Genomic DNA, 14,306 nt, shown 5'->3' with positions numbered 1-14,306 from the left:
AAACATGGCTGAGAGAAGGGCAGGACTGGCAGTGTTCCAGGATACAGAAGCTACAAGCGTGACAGAAGAACAAGTAGTTGAGTAGGGGAAGTTGTCCCTTTGATTAGGGAGGACAGAAAAACAGTGCTGAGAGACAATATTGTTAAGTGGTCATCAAATGAGGCCATATTTTTAAAAGTTAGAAACAAAAAGGGGGTGGTCAGTCTGCTGGGATGGTGTTCTCGTCCCCCAAATAGCCAGCGGGTACGAGAGGAGAAAATGTGTAGTCAGATTGCAGGTACCTATAAAAATAATAGAGTAATATTGGATGGAGATTTTAACTTCCCATGGATTGACTGGGTCACCCAGAGTGTAAAAGGACCATACGGGGTGGAATTTGTCAAATATGTCTAAGAATGTTTCCTAAATCAAGATGTACAGGGCTCTATGCCACTCAGGTGGATGCAACACTGGACCTCCCCTCAGAAATCGAGGTCGGGCAAGTGACTGAATTGTCAGTCAGAGAGCACTTTGGGTCCAGTGACCACAACTATCTTATTTTTAACATAGTTATGGAAAAAGATCAGACAGGTCCACAGATTAAGGTCTTAAACTGGAACAGGGCCACCATTGGGGCCATTCAGCAGGATCGAGCAGGGGTTGATTGGGTGAAGGTAAAAATCAGACAAAACCAGGTTAACATCCAGCTGTTTACACAGGAACCTTGATTATCTGAACGAGATGGGCGGGCAATAGTACATTCAGATAATTGGTTATTCGATTAATCGATTCCATGCCTTTCCTCTGGGACTCGGAGTTTTTGGTAATGTCTACTCCCCGTTGAGGTGACTCGACAGCAGCAAACCATGCGTGAGCCCTCACGCCCCGCCAACCCCCGAAAACACCCAGCTGTTCGGCGCCAAATCCTTCCAACACCGCCCCCACCCACACCTCAACATCGCCTCCCACCCGTTCTCAAACCCTTCCAACACCAACCCACGCCAGTCCCCCGCCACAAAAACCGCCCTCTGCCACCCTCCACTTGCCACCCACCTCACCCCTAAACCCATCCATCATCACCCTACGCCCGCCTCCAACAGAGCACTCCGCCCGCCCCAAACTCATCCAACACCACCCTCTGCCCACCTCCAATAGAGCACCCCGCCCACCCCCAAAACCATCCAATATCACCCTCCGCCCGCCTCCAACAGTTCACCCCAAACCCATCCCACGCCGCCCCGCCTCCAAAACTGTCCAGCGCCACCCTCCACTTGCCACCCCACCTACCCCCAAACCCATCCAACATCACCCTCCGCCCGCCACCAACAGGGCACCCTGCCCACCCCAAACCCATCCAATATCACCCTCCACCCGCCTCCAACAGTTCACCTCCAACCCCCAAACCCATCCAACACCGACCCACGCCGCCCCCGCCACAAAATCCGCACACTGCCACCCTCCACTTGCCACCCACCTCACCCCAAACCCATCCATCATCACCCTACGCCCGCCTCCAACAGAGCACTCCGCCCGCCCCAAACCCATCCAACATCACCCTCCGCCCGCCACCAACAGGGCACCTCGCCCACCCCAAACCCATCCAATATCACCCTCCACCCGCCTCCAACAGTTCACCTCCAACCCCCAAACCCATCCAACACCGACCCACGCCACCCCGCCTCCAAAACCGTCCAACACCACCCTCACTTGCCACACACCCCGCCTCCAAACCCATCCAACATCACCCTCCGCCCGCCACCAACAGAGCACCCTGCCCGCCCCCAAACCCATCCAATATCACCCTCCGCCCGCGTCCAACAGAGCATCCCGCCTGCCCCCAAACCCACCCTGTGAAACCACCTCCAATCCCCACACCCATCCCAGTCTGGGTCATCTGTTTCAGATCAGGACATTGGTGTTTCTGTTACTTCTGGCACTCCGAGCAAATCTTCCTAATTGTATCTATTCGTTCAGATCTCATCCTCTTCAGCCTCCTGAACTTCTTCCTGCCATTGTAACGCTCCCTGTTTAGAACACAGCACAGTTTCTCTTGTAAACACATCTTTCTGGTGACCAAATCTTATTTATCCCTGTGTCACAAGTTATTGCTGATACTTTGACAATTCCAAAAAAAACTGTTATTGACTTTTTCCCAGAAATTGCTGTCACAGCCTAATTCACTGGTGTACAGTTTTATTTAAACTCTGTCCCTTTCCAGTTCCCTTCTGCTTGTATTCAGTCACGTCCTTGTGCTGTTCTGATGCTTCACCTTTTCTATTTGGATTTGGAAAGCTCCTTTCACCCGAACCCTGTCCCTGCATCCTCTCTGTCAGTTTAAAGCCCTGTCCATAAACCTACCAACATGATTGGCCAGGACACTGCTCCCTGCAGTGTTGTTTTTATTTCACTCATGGGATGTTGCTGTCTCTGGCTGGCCAGCATTTCATGCCCACCCCCAAGCTGCCCTTGAGCTGAGTGACTTGCCAGATCATTCCAGTGGGCAGTTGAGCGTCAACCTCCTTGCTCTAGGTCTGGATTCACATGTAGGCCAGACCAGCAGCACATAACAGATTTCCTTACTTAAAGGGTATTAAGCAGTCAGATGGATATCCCTGCTACCAGCATTAAATTCTGGATGAAGAGTCAAGTGAGAGTAACACTAGGCCATTGCCTAGCCCACTGAGAGCTCCCTCATCCCTCATCCCTCATCCTACTTTCTCTGGCAACTCATTCCATACACATACCACGTTCAGCTTGAAACTTTGCCCCTAATATCCCTTTTCAATCTTTTCCCTCACACCTGTGCTTTCTAGTTTTGGACTCACCTAAACAGGAATAAGACCCTGGCTGTTTACCCTATCCATGCCCCTCCTATTAAGTGTATAAGTCCCACCCTGATTTGCTTTTCCAAAATGCAGAACCTCACATATATCTAAATTAAACTTCATTTGCCACTCCTCAGCCCATTTGATCGGAGTCTCATTGTACTCTCAGGTAACTTTGCTGTCCATTGCACCTCCAATTTTGGTGTCTATTGTAAACCTACTAACCATAGCTCCTATATTCACATAGAAATCATTTATATAAATGGCAAAAAGCAGTGGACCCAGCACCCAGCCTGACCGCATATTGCTCATCACAGGCTTCCAGTCCAAAAAGCAGCCTCCACTATGACACTGACTGCTCAGCAAGGTTAGAGCTCGTGACATACAGGGAGAACTAACCATTTGGATACAGAACTGGCTCAAAGGCAGAAGACAGAGGGTGGTGATGGAGGGTTGCTTTTCAGACTGGAGGCCTGTGACTAGTGGAGTGTTACAAGGATCACTGCTGGATCCACTACCTTTCGTCATTTATATCAATGACTTGGATGTGAACATAGGAGGTATAGTTAGTGAGATGACACCAAAACTGGAGGTGTAGTGGACAGTGAAAAAGATTACCTCAGAGTACAATGGGATCTTGATCAAATGGGTGAATGGGCTGAGGAGTGGCATTTTGGGAAAGCAAATCTTAGCAGGACTTAGCATTAAGTGTATAAGGTCCTGAGGAGTGTTACTGAACAAAGACCTTGGAGTGCAGGTAGATAGGATAGTGAAGGCGGCATTTGGTATGCTTTCCTTTATCGGACAAAGTATTGAGTACAGGAGTTATGAGATCATCTTGCGGTTGTACAGGACATTGGTTAGGCCACTTTTGGAACGTTGCGTACAAATCTGGTCTCCCTCCTATTGGAAGGATGTTGTGAAACTTGAAAGGGTTCAGAAAAGATTTACAAGAACATTGCCAGGGTTGGAGGATTTGAGCTAGGCTGGGGGTTGAATAGAGATTGAATATACTGGGGCTGTTTTCCCTGCAGCGTCGGAGGCTGAGAGGTGATCTTATCTATGTATATAAAAACATGAGGTGCATAGATAGGATAAATAGACAAAGTCTTTTCCCTGGCGTGGGGGATCCCAGCACTAGAGGGCATAGGTTTATGGTATGAGGGGAAAGACTTTAAAGAGACTTGAGAGGCAACGTTTTCACACAGAGGGTGGTACGTGTATAGAATGAGCTGCCAGAGGAAGTGGTGGAGGCCATTACGATTGCAATATTTAAAAGGCATCTTCATGTGTATATGACTAGGAAGGATATGGGCCGGGTGCTGACAGGTGGGACTAGATTGCATTGGGATATCTGATCAGCATGTACTGGTTGGACCGACGGGTCTCTGTTTCTGTGCTGTCCATCTATGACTCTTTGACCTTCCAGCCAATTCCGTATCCAAACAGCTAGTTCCCCCAGAATTCTATGGTGTTGAACCTGCTAACCAGTGTGTTATGTGAAACCTTGTGTCTTTCTCAAGTCCAAGTTAATGATTTCAATGCACAAAGTCATGCTGACTCTCCCTAATCATTTCTTGCTTTTCCAATGACATGTAAATCCTGTCCCTGAGAATCCCTTCCAACAACTTATCTGCCACTGACTTCAGGCTCACCGGTCAATAGTTCCCTGGCTTTTCCTTACCATCTTTCACAAATAATGGCACCAGTCTTCCAGCACCTCACCTGTGGCGATCGATGATACAAATATCGCAGCGAGGGGCCCAGCAAAAGCTTCCCTAATTACCCACAAAGTTCTGGGATACACCTGATCAGATTCCAGGGATTTATCCACCTTTATGCATTTTAAGACATCCAGTACCTCCTCCTCTGTAATATGTACACTTGCCAAGTTATCACTATTTATTTCTCCAACTTCTCTAACTTCAATATCCCCTTTCAGTAAAAACTGACATGAAATACTTACAGAATCTCTCCTACCTCGTGCTGTTCCATAGACAGTCTTGTTGATCTTTGAGGGTCGCTATTCTCTGCCTAGTTATTCTTTTGCCTTTAGTGTACTGAAGGCAATGGGTTTAATAATTACAGTGTTTCATTGGAGTGAATTGCAGCTAATCGATGCGTGGTAAGCAGTTCGATAACTGAGTAATAGTGGAGTAATGGAGACGGATGATGGGAAGGGAGAGCTGGACATGGTCAGTGTACATGTGAAACCTAACACAGTGCTTTTGGGCGATGTTACCTCCTGGCTGTATGTAGGTGAGAAACAGGACGGACCAAGGATAGATCCTGGAAGGAGACCAAATACAAGGAATTCAGAAAGGAAAGGGAGAGTGGAGATGGAGCAGGATTTTCCATCTGGTGGTCAAATATTAGGTTTTACCAGAATGGGAGAGAAGGACATAACCAGAAAAGACAGACAGACAGATCATGGAACAATATCTGTGAATTGGCAAGGTGGGGTGGGGGGCAGTGACAAGCAGGAGGATGAGACAGAGATTTGGAATGTCCATGATTTAGCTACACTAGGGTAAATGGTCAAGATGACCTCTAATAAGGCTTGACAAGAGACTCTAAGAAATGCAAGTTTAGGACGATAATGAGGATCATCCTTGTGAGGCAGTTTAGCTCGGTGGGCTAGTGGAGAGGGAGGAAAGAAGCAGAGGCAGCTGATTGGATTGACTCAATGTTATTGACAGAGAAACTCCATGTGCTCCTCACTCTTGTTGTTGGAAGGGAGGATGGAGGAGACAGGATAATGGACATTTTTTAAATTTCCGAAACAATAAACAAAACCTGTGATAGTGATTCTAAAATTAAGTGATCAAACCTGTCGTATTTATCAAGAATATTAAAATATACAACTGAAGTTCAGGTTTGAATCCCAAATCGGTAGAGGTTGGCTCTGAAGTCAAGAAAAAAATAACTGGAATGAAGAATCTACTGTTTGCCATGGAACCATTGGGGATGTTTTTCTGCCATTGACAATGTCCTTGAGGGAAAGAAACCCAACAGTGGCCCATCAAATCACTCATTGTATTAATCACTGCACAGTCTCAACAAAGGAATGAAACTGGATGGACCACATTACATCTACCAATGCACTAGCAAAACCAACCACACAATCAGCCCTCTTGACCCTGCAACTTCCGCCTCACTGTGGGCCAACAACAGCAGCAGAACTGTACTCCAGCCCAATCTGAAATCTCATGGCCTGATATCCCCCACTCAACCATTAACATCAAGCCAGGGGAATCAACCCTGGTTCAATGGTGAATGCAGGAGGGCATGCCAGGAGCAGTACCAGGCATACCTAAAAATGAGGTGCCAACCTGGTGCAGCTACCAAACCTGCATGGCCAAACAGCACAAGCAACACCAAATAGAACTAAGTGATCCCATAACCAATGGATTAGATCTGAGTTCTGCCACATCCAGTCAAGAATAGTGATGGACAATTAAACAACTCACTGGAGGAAGCATCACAGATATCCCCACCCTTACTGATGGAGGGGTCTCACACATTCATGCAACAGATAAAGGACAGCATTAGCAGTGATTTTCAGCCAGCAGTGCCAAGTGGATGAGCCTTCTCCATTGGTCCCTGACATCACAGACATGAATCGATTTGGTTGAAAACTCATTTCAAATCAGATCAAGAAATGGATAAGCAGTGTAAAGGTATGGGCCCTGCCAATATTCTGGCAATAATACTGTTGGCTGTGCTCCAGAACCTGCTGCCCACCAAGGCAAGTACTGCTCCAGCACTGGCACCTACTGACTTTGTGGAACATTGCTCAGGGATGTTCCATCACAAAAACACAGGGTAGATCCAACTCAACCAATTCCCCTCCATCAGTCCACACTCGCTCAGCAGTGAAGTGATGGAAGGTGTCATCAACAGTGCTGTCAAGCACCTGCTCAGCAATAACCTGCTCAGCGATGCCCAGTTTGGGTTCTGCCAGGGCCACTCAGCTCCTGAGCTTGTTACAGACTTGATTCACAAACTGACAAGCAGCTGAATGAGGTGAGGATGACAGACCAGACCCCCTCCAAGACCACTATTTCGACTTCAGTGATATCACCTGACCTGACCACAGTCTCAGCTCATTTGCTGAAACTCTCATTTGTTCCTTTTGTTAACTCTAGATTTCATTATCTAAACCCACTCCTGGCCAGCATCCCACATTCACCCTCCCGATAATCTCAAGAATATTGAAAACTCTACTGCCGAAGTGCTCACTTGTACCAAAACTTGCTGATCAATCACAAAACTTCCATTTATAAGCAACAACAATTTATTTTCGCACCTTTGAATTAATTCCTGGCTGTAATCATTCCTATCTCCCTGCACCACACACCCTTTCATATCTCAATAACTCATTTTAGTTCAGACTCTCAATGATGTGTTTATTTTTGAGTTCACCTGTGTGACTGTTTCTATAGACTCCAAGGGAACATGGTCTGGAATCCCCACTCTCACCCTCTAAGATCTACTTTCTTCCTTTCAGGCATTCTTGAAAAACTGCTTATTTGGCAATGGTTTTGGTCACTGGACACAATATTCTCCATCTGTAGCCTTATGTCAAAAGTTCTCAATAATATTTTTGTGAAATTAAAACCATGATGATTTGAACAGATATCTTCTACTCTTCAATATCGCTGAGTGAATAATCTGTAATGTCTCTTACCCAACCACGTTGTGGGAGCACCTTCACCATACAAACTGCAGCAGTACGAGGAAGTCAGACATCACCCGCTCCACAGGCAACAAGGCTTTGGCATTGATCACTGGTTTCTGTGGAAGGAGAAATACACAGTTGATGTTTCAGGGAGTGCAATATGAATTACAGGGAATGAAAATGGTGCAGAATTTGATTGTCAGAAATTGAAGGAAAATGCACTCGCTTATTGGAAAAAAGAATTCTTGACTGTCAAAGATATTGTGGAAAAAATAACCTGATAATGGAACAGCATATGGTCAGGAGCCGGGCAGCAGTGGACAATTCATTTACATTCCTGAAGAAGGGCTTATGCCTGAAACATTGATTCTCCTGCTCCTCGGATGCTGCCTGGCCTGCTGTGTTTTTCCAGCTCTACATTTTTCAATTCATTTACAAAATAGCTGTGAAAGTAATAGCAAAATACTATACAGAGCAAAAATACACCCATGAGAGACTGAGGAAGCTAGATAATGAACAAGTGGACATCAGAGAACGCAGAGGTGAACCAGAGCAGAGTTCACTTTTATGATCCCACAGTCAAAGATGTCTAGCACAGAAACGGACTTCTTCGGTCCAAACTATGCCAACCAGAAATCCTAACCTAATCTATCTAAATTAAATCCTATCTGCCACTCCTCAGCCCATTGGCCCATCTGATCAATATCCCACTGTACTCTGAGATAACCTTCTTCATTGTCCACAATACCTCCAATTTTGGTGTCACCTGCAAACTTACTAACTATACGGCCTCTATTCACATCCAAATCATTTAAATGAATGACGAAACAAATCCAGAAAAAAAATACATTTCTCTGGGTTTGAATGTGCTCTGTGTAAATACTGCCCTATGACTCTTTTTACCAGGGAAGGCTGTACATACACCCCTCTGAACTTTGCCCCCTACAAAGCTGGCGGCTGCGCACGTGTCCACTGAATCATTGCCCCGAATAAAGATGGCGGCGCTCACTCGGGCCGATTACTCAACGAGAATCGATGTTTCAGGCATAAGCCCTTCTTTCCTGAAGGAACGTCGATTCTCCTGTTCCTTGGATGCTGCCTGACCTGCTGCGCTTTTCCAGCAACACATTTTCAGCTCTGATCTCCAGCATCTGCAGCCCTCACTTTCTCCCGATTACTCAACGAGGCATTTCCCGTTTGCTGCAAAAACGGGACTGTAAGTTTCAAATTTGTATTTTCCGATGTGTACCAAATGATTGTAAAACCTCTCAGACCATACCAACACCATTTCCCTCCTGCTTCCTGCTGTTTATTTCTTTCCTTGCCGACAGCCCTCCGCACACACACACTCCAAACATCCCGCGAGGATGATCACGTGGTATAGTCTAGTCCTGCCCTCATTCACGAATTGGTCGGAGGACCAACTGCCCCGCCAGGTCCTCCAGCTCCTCCCCTGCCTATGCATTGGTCCGCCGCTGACATCAATCACTTCTTCGGTCCAACCTGTCGATGACAACCAAATATCCTAACCTAATCTATCTAAATTAAATCCTATCTGCCAGTCCTCAGCCCATTGGCCCATCTGATCAATATCCCATTGTATTCTGAGATATCTTTCTTCATTGTTCACAATACCAACTGTTGGCTGGAGCTTGCGCACTACTGCTTTGTGGCTTTTGTTACTGTTTCTCAGTTACAAGAGTGAGGGACAAAGTTAAAAATCACACAACCACCTGATGAAGGACCAGCAAAGTCGTGCTTCCAAATAAACCTGTTGGACTATAACCTGGTGTTCTGTGAATTTTAATTTTGTCCATCCTAATCCAACACCAGCACCTCCAAGTCCGAGTGAGGGAGGAATGCATAACATAAGAACAAAAGATCTTGGAAAAGGAGAAGGCCGTCCTGCCCTTCGAGCCTGCTCTACCATTCAATAAGATTATGGCTGATCATGGCTGATCATTTTGTGGATGCAGAACCATTTACTCACGTTCTCACCGTATTCCTTAATTAATTATTTCTTTTTTAAAAAAACTAACTTAGCTTTAAAAACGTTCATTGAACTAGCACCAACTACTTCCCTGGGCAATGCACTCCATCGAGGTCAAGATGTTCCTTCTCAATTCACTCCTACATTTGCTGCCTCTAACCTTGTGGTGATGCCCTCTTGTCCTAGCTTCACCTGCCAGTGGAAACATCCTCTCTACTTATATTTTATTCATTCCATTTATTATTTTATATCTTTCTATTCTTCTGAATTCCAATGAATATAATCCCAATCTACCCAGTCTCTGTTAAGCCAAACCCCTCACCTCCGGAATCAACATAGTTAACCTCCTCTGCACCCCCCTCTAGTGCCAGTACATTCTTGAGCACGTAAGGAGATTAAAAACTGCATGCAGTACTCCAGGTGTGGCCTCACCAGCACCCACTATAGCTAGAACATAACCTCTGCTTTTAAACACAATCCCTTCAGCAATGAAGGACAAAATTCCATTTGCCTCTGAATTGATTGTTGTGCCTGGTGACCAACCCTCCTGCAGCAGGATGTTCAGGTGTCTCGGCATAGCAAATAATGTAACTTTTTTAAAATTCAAGTAATAATCTTTTTATTAATGTTACTCCAATCAAAGAGTATGACTTCATATTTATGAACATAATATTCCACTTGCCAAACCATTGCCCACTCACACAATGTATCTATGTTCCTCTGCAAAGTTTGCCAGTCCTCGGCACACTTTGTCCTGCTACTCATCTCAGTCTCATATGCAAACTTTGACACCCTACATGTGGTCCCCAACTCCAAATCATCTGTATCAATTCTAAATAATGACCTTGTCTTGTCTGTGTCTTGTTTATCTGGCACTCAATGGTGAGAACCCATTCCCCCCATTCCCACCTTAATTTATGATGAGGAGGTGCCTGTGTTGGACTGGAGTGGACAAAGTTAAAAATCACACAACACCAGGTTGTAGTCGAAATAAACTTGTTGGACTCTAACCTGGTGTTGTGTGATTCTGAACCGTGTCCACCTTAACTTAGACCCACTTTACAGCTGTTTCTCTTTCACCACAACTAAAAATACTTTTGTCTTTTATGCTGCAACTCCACACCCTCTGTTTTCCATCACCCCTCTTCCACTGCTGTCAAGGGATTAAAAATCAAATGTCCCAATCCCTTTCCAGTTCTGAAGAAATGTCACGCTGGACTTGAAACATTCAATCTTTTTCCCTGTCCCTGCAGATGCTGCCAGACCTGACTATTTCCAGAAATGTTTAGGCACAGAACCAATTTTCAATAAAACAAGTAACTGTGGATACTGGAACTCTACAGTAAAAACTTAAATTGCTGGAGAAAAGGGGAGATTGGACCCAGAATTTTAACTCTGTATTCAGTCCACAGGAGCTGTCAGACCTGCTTAGGTTCTCCACCAATTTCTGTTTTTGAACAAAGTTCAGTGATGTATAATAAAAAAACTGCTCCAACGCCCTGTCCAACGTGGAGCAGTATACACCGGGAAGTGAACACTAGCACAATGTGCACTACTTCATTGGTTCTGAAACGACACATGGCTGTCATCAATGACCCTATAGAGCTCTTAATCATGGTCAGGGACTGAAACAGAAGGGAAGACATTCACTTTAAACACTGAAGATGCCATTACTGGAAGCGAAAAGTTTCAGATGAACATGTTAAAGGATTTTGTGTGATATGATAAGTTGGAGGTGTGACACTATGAAGGGACCCTCAGGAGAATGACGATATTGAAATTGAAGTGTTCCTACATCAGAAACCAGAGTAGGTCACTGAGTACAGGGACGATGGGTGAATGGGTCTCGGTGTGAACTGGGGGACAGGAAACAGAATGCATTGCAGATATTGCAGCTCAGACTGGCCATTCATGTGGTGCTGTAGACCACACCAGCAACAGATTCAGGTTTAACCACAGTCTGTAACTTTCCTCCCAGGATAATCTCTCCATCTACCATTGCCATCAATCCAGGGTTCAGTGAAGAGTGTGGGTGAATATGCCAGGGTCAAAACCATGTCTACTGAAAACTGATGGCAACCCCATTAAAGCTACTGCACTTGGCTGCTTGCATTCCAAGCAGCAGGACTAACATCTGATAGAGAAGGTGAAATGATCCCAATACCAATTGACCAAAGATCATGTCCCATCCCGTCATAAATAGTGATAGAGTATTTGTGATCTCAAGAAATAGTGACCAACAGTTAAACAACACACTGGAGGAGAGGGCTCCACAAACATCCCCATCCTGAATAACGGAACACCCCTGTACATCAGTGTAAAAGACTAGGATGCAGTATATGCACCATCCTCAGCCAAAACTATTGAATGGGTGATTCATCTCTCCCTTTTCATGATACGTTGAAGTCAGTTAAGAGTCACCCATATTGCCGAACATTGCCTCTATGCACTTTTCCCAGACAATGTACATATCTCTTAATGTGATTATTGACTGTAAAAAATATAAAATAGGAACTGCAGTGGTGGTCCCTTCAGTCTATCGATTTTTCTCTCCATTCAATATAAAGATAGCTGATCCTTCATTTCCCCACCATACTCCTGCTCTTTTCCCATTCCTTTAGTCTCTAGAGATCCTTACTTACCTTCAGGGCTTTGGCTTCCATGGCCTTTTGTGGTAGAGAATTCCCCAGGTTCACCAGTCTCTGAGTGCAGACATTTATTCTCATCTCAATGCACAGTAACTTGCCTGTACCTAATACTGTGGCCTGTTGTTTTAGACCTATCAGCCAGGGGAGTTATCATTACAGTGAGATTTGTATATGTCACTGTATCCTTCAGTCGTTTTCCTAAGCCTCATGGAATACAGACCCAGTCTACCCAAACTTGTTCCCACAACAAACCTGTCATCCCAGAGATCAGTCTGGCCATCATTCACTGCGCTCCCTCAATGTCAGGATTGTCCTTCATTCAGTATGGAGACCCAGATGGCACACAATACCGCACAATGTTTGAGACGAGGTCCTGTACAGAGGCAGTAAGACACCCATTACTCCGGTACTCAAATTCCTTCGTAATGAAGGTCAATACAGCACTTATCTCACCCCGCAGTATTGTTTTCAGTGACTAATGTATAAGGAGACTCAGTTCCTTTTCAATGTTACAGCTACCCACTTGGCTGGGTGTATGTACATTGGTCAGCGTGCCAATGCCATTCCCAGTATTGACTTCTAGCTTTAGAACTCGCTGCCCAGCATGGACCTCTGAGGCCTGCACAGAAGCAAACAAAAAAGGGAATGTAAGTCCTTTTATAGATTGAGGTCGTTCAATCAATCCCTTATCAAATAGTAGGCTGCCTTTCTATGTTTCCTTCCAATGTATACAATGTCACATCTATCCACATTGCTCTTGATCTCCCCCATATTTACCCATTCACTCCACTTGTCTCAATCACCTTGGAGTTATTTTACATCTTCCTCACCCACTCACTATCCTACATTATTTCGAGCCATCACCAGGCTTGGAAATATTACATGTGAGTCCCTCAACCACATGTTTGATCAGTATTGTGAACAGCTGGGGGCCAAGCACCCATCCCTGTGACAGCCTATGAGCTTTATCCTCCAAAAATATTATTTCATTCCGATTCACTATTTTCTGTCAGTTCTCTAATTCGAAAATCATGTCCATATACTAGCCCCAATCCCATAGAATGATTTTACAAACTAGGATTGGAACTTTATCAAAAACCATTCTGAAAATCCAAATGCATCACATCCATTACTTCTCCATAATTTAAGTACCAGTCATTTTCTCAAATATAATTCCCATTTCATAAATCTATGTTAACTTTGTCTCTGTCCATTACTTCACTCCCAATCATTTCTCCAAAACCATTTATTTCCTAATTCCATTCTGTTCATTGTTTTTCTCACCAGACTGAGGTTTCCTTCTCTTGTTAGGAAGTTATTTTTGTTTTGTTTTCTCCTGTGAAGACAGAACTGAAGTAGTTGCTTCATCATTCTGCCATTTCCCTGTTCTGCATTCTCGGGTTTCAGACTGGAAGGAAGCTGCACTTGTTTTCGTTAACCTTTCCCATTGACATTCTTTTAGAAGATGTTCCAGTTCATTCTTATAACCCTTGTTATACTCTTCAGAAATACATCAATTCCTGTCATAAGGTTAATTGATCTTCCACAACCATAGAAGCACAGACTCTGTACCATCTGAAATCCAGCTCAATCTGCATTAGTCCCACTTTCCTTCACGAGGCCCATAGCTGTGAATGTTATGGCACTTCCAGTCCTCCTCCAAGTCTTTTTTAACGATTGTGAGTTTACCCATGACAACTACCTTCTCAGGAAGTGCATTGCAGTCCCCAACATCCTCTGGGTGAAAAACAATCCTCAAAACCTCTTTAACCCTCACATTCTTTACTTTAAAAATGTATTCCTTTGTTCTTGACCCTTGGACTAAAAGGAACAGGTGCTGTCTATGCACCCTGTCCATGCTCCTTGACATCTTATCCTTCTGAATCACATCCCCATCAGCCTTCTCTGCTTCAGAGTAAACAACCCAAGCTTACCCAGTTGCTCTTGATAGCTGATATGTTCCATCCCAGGGAACATCCTAGTAAATCTCCTCTTCCTGTGCAATCCTGAAATGCACACAGTATTCCTCTGTGGTCTAACCAAAGTCCCAAATAGCTCTTATAATCTATGGCTCGATGAAGAATGGTTATGTCTATGGTCCCATATGCCTTCTTGAGTAGCCTAATAGCCTTTCAAATCAGGGATCTCTGGAGAAGCAACCTTTGAGCTTCCTCACGTGCTGC

General features: G+C 44.8%; 1 long non-coding RNA gene across 1 annotated transcript in view; it reads right to left on the bottom strand.

Moving 5' to 3' along the window:
- LOC148136061 (uncharacterized) overlaps window positions 1-8,837 on the bottom strand; it is a 60,234-nt gene extending 51,397 nt beyond the window's left edge. Inside the window, exons 1-2 of the long non-coding RNA XR_015754781.1 lie at window positions 8,765-8,837; window positions 7,495-7,601 (exon numbers count right to left, since the gene is read on the bottom strand). This is a non-coding gene — a long non-coding RNA (uncharacterized LOC148136061). The remainder of the gene's footprint in view (window positions 1-7,494; window positions 7,602-8,764) is intronic.
- Window positions 8,838-14,306: the final 5,469 nt, after the last annotated feature.

Source organism: Chiloscyllium plagiosum, unplaced genomic scaffold (assembly GCF_037043375.1).
Source record: "Chiloscyllium plagiosum isolate Xiang-an unplaced genomic scaffold, Cpla_swu_hap1 HiC_scaffold_47, whole genome shotgun sequence".
Taxonomy (NCBI): Eukaryota; Metazoa; Chordata; class Chondrichthyes; order Orectolobiformes; family Hemiscylliidae; genus Chiloscyllium; species Chiloscyllium plagiosum.
Note: the sequence above shows the minus strand (reverse complement) of the source record. Positions and strands in the feature narration are given on the sequence as shown.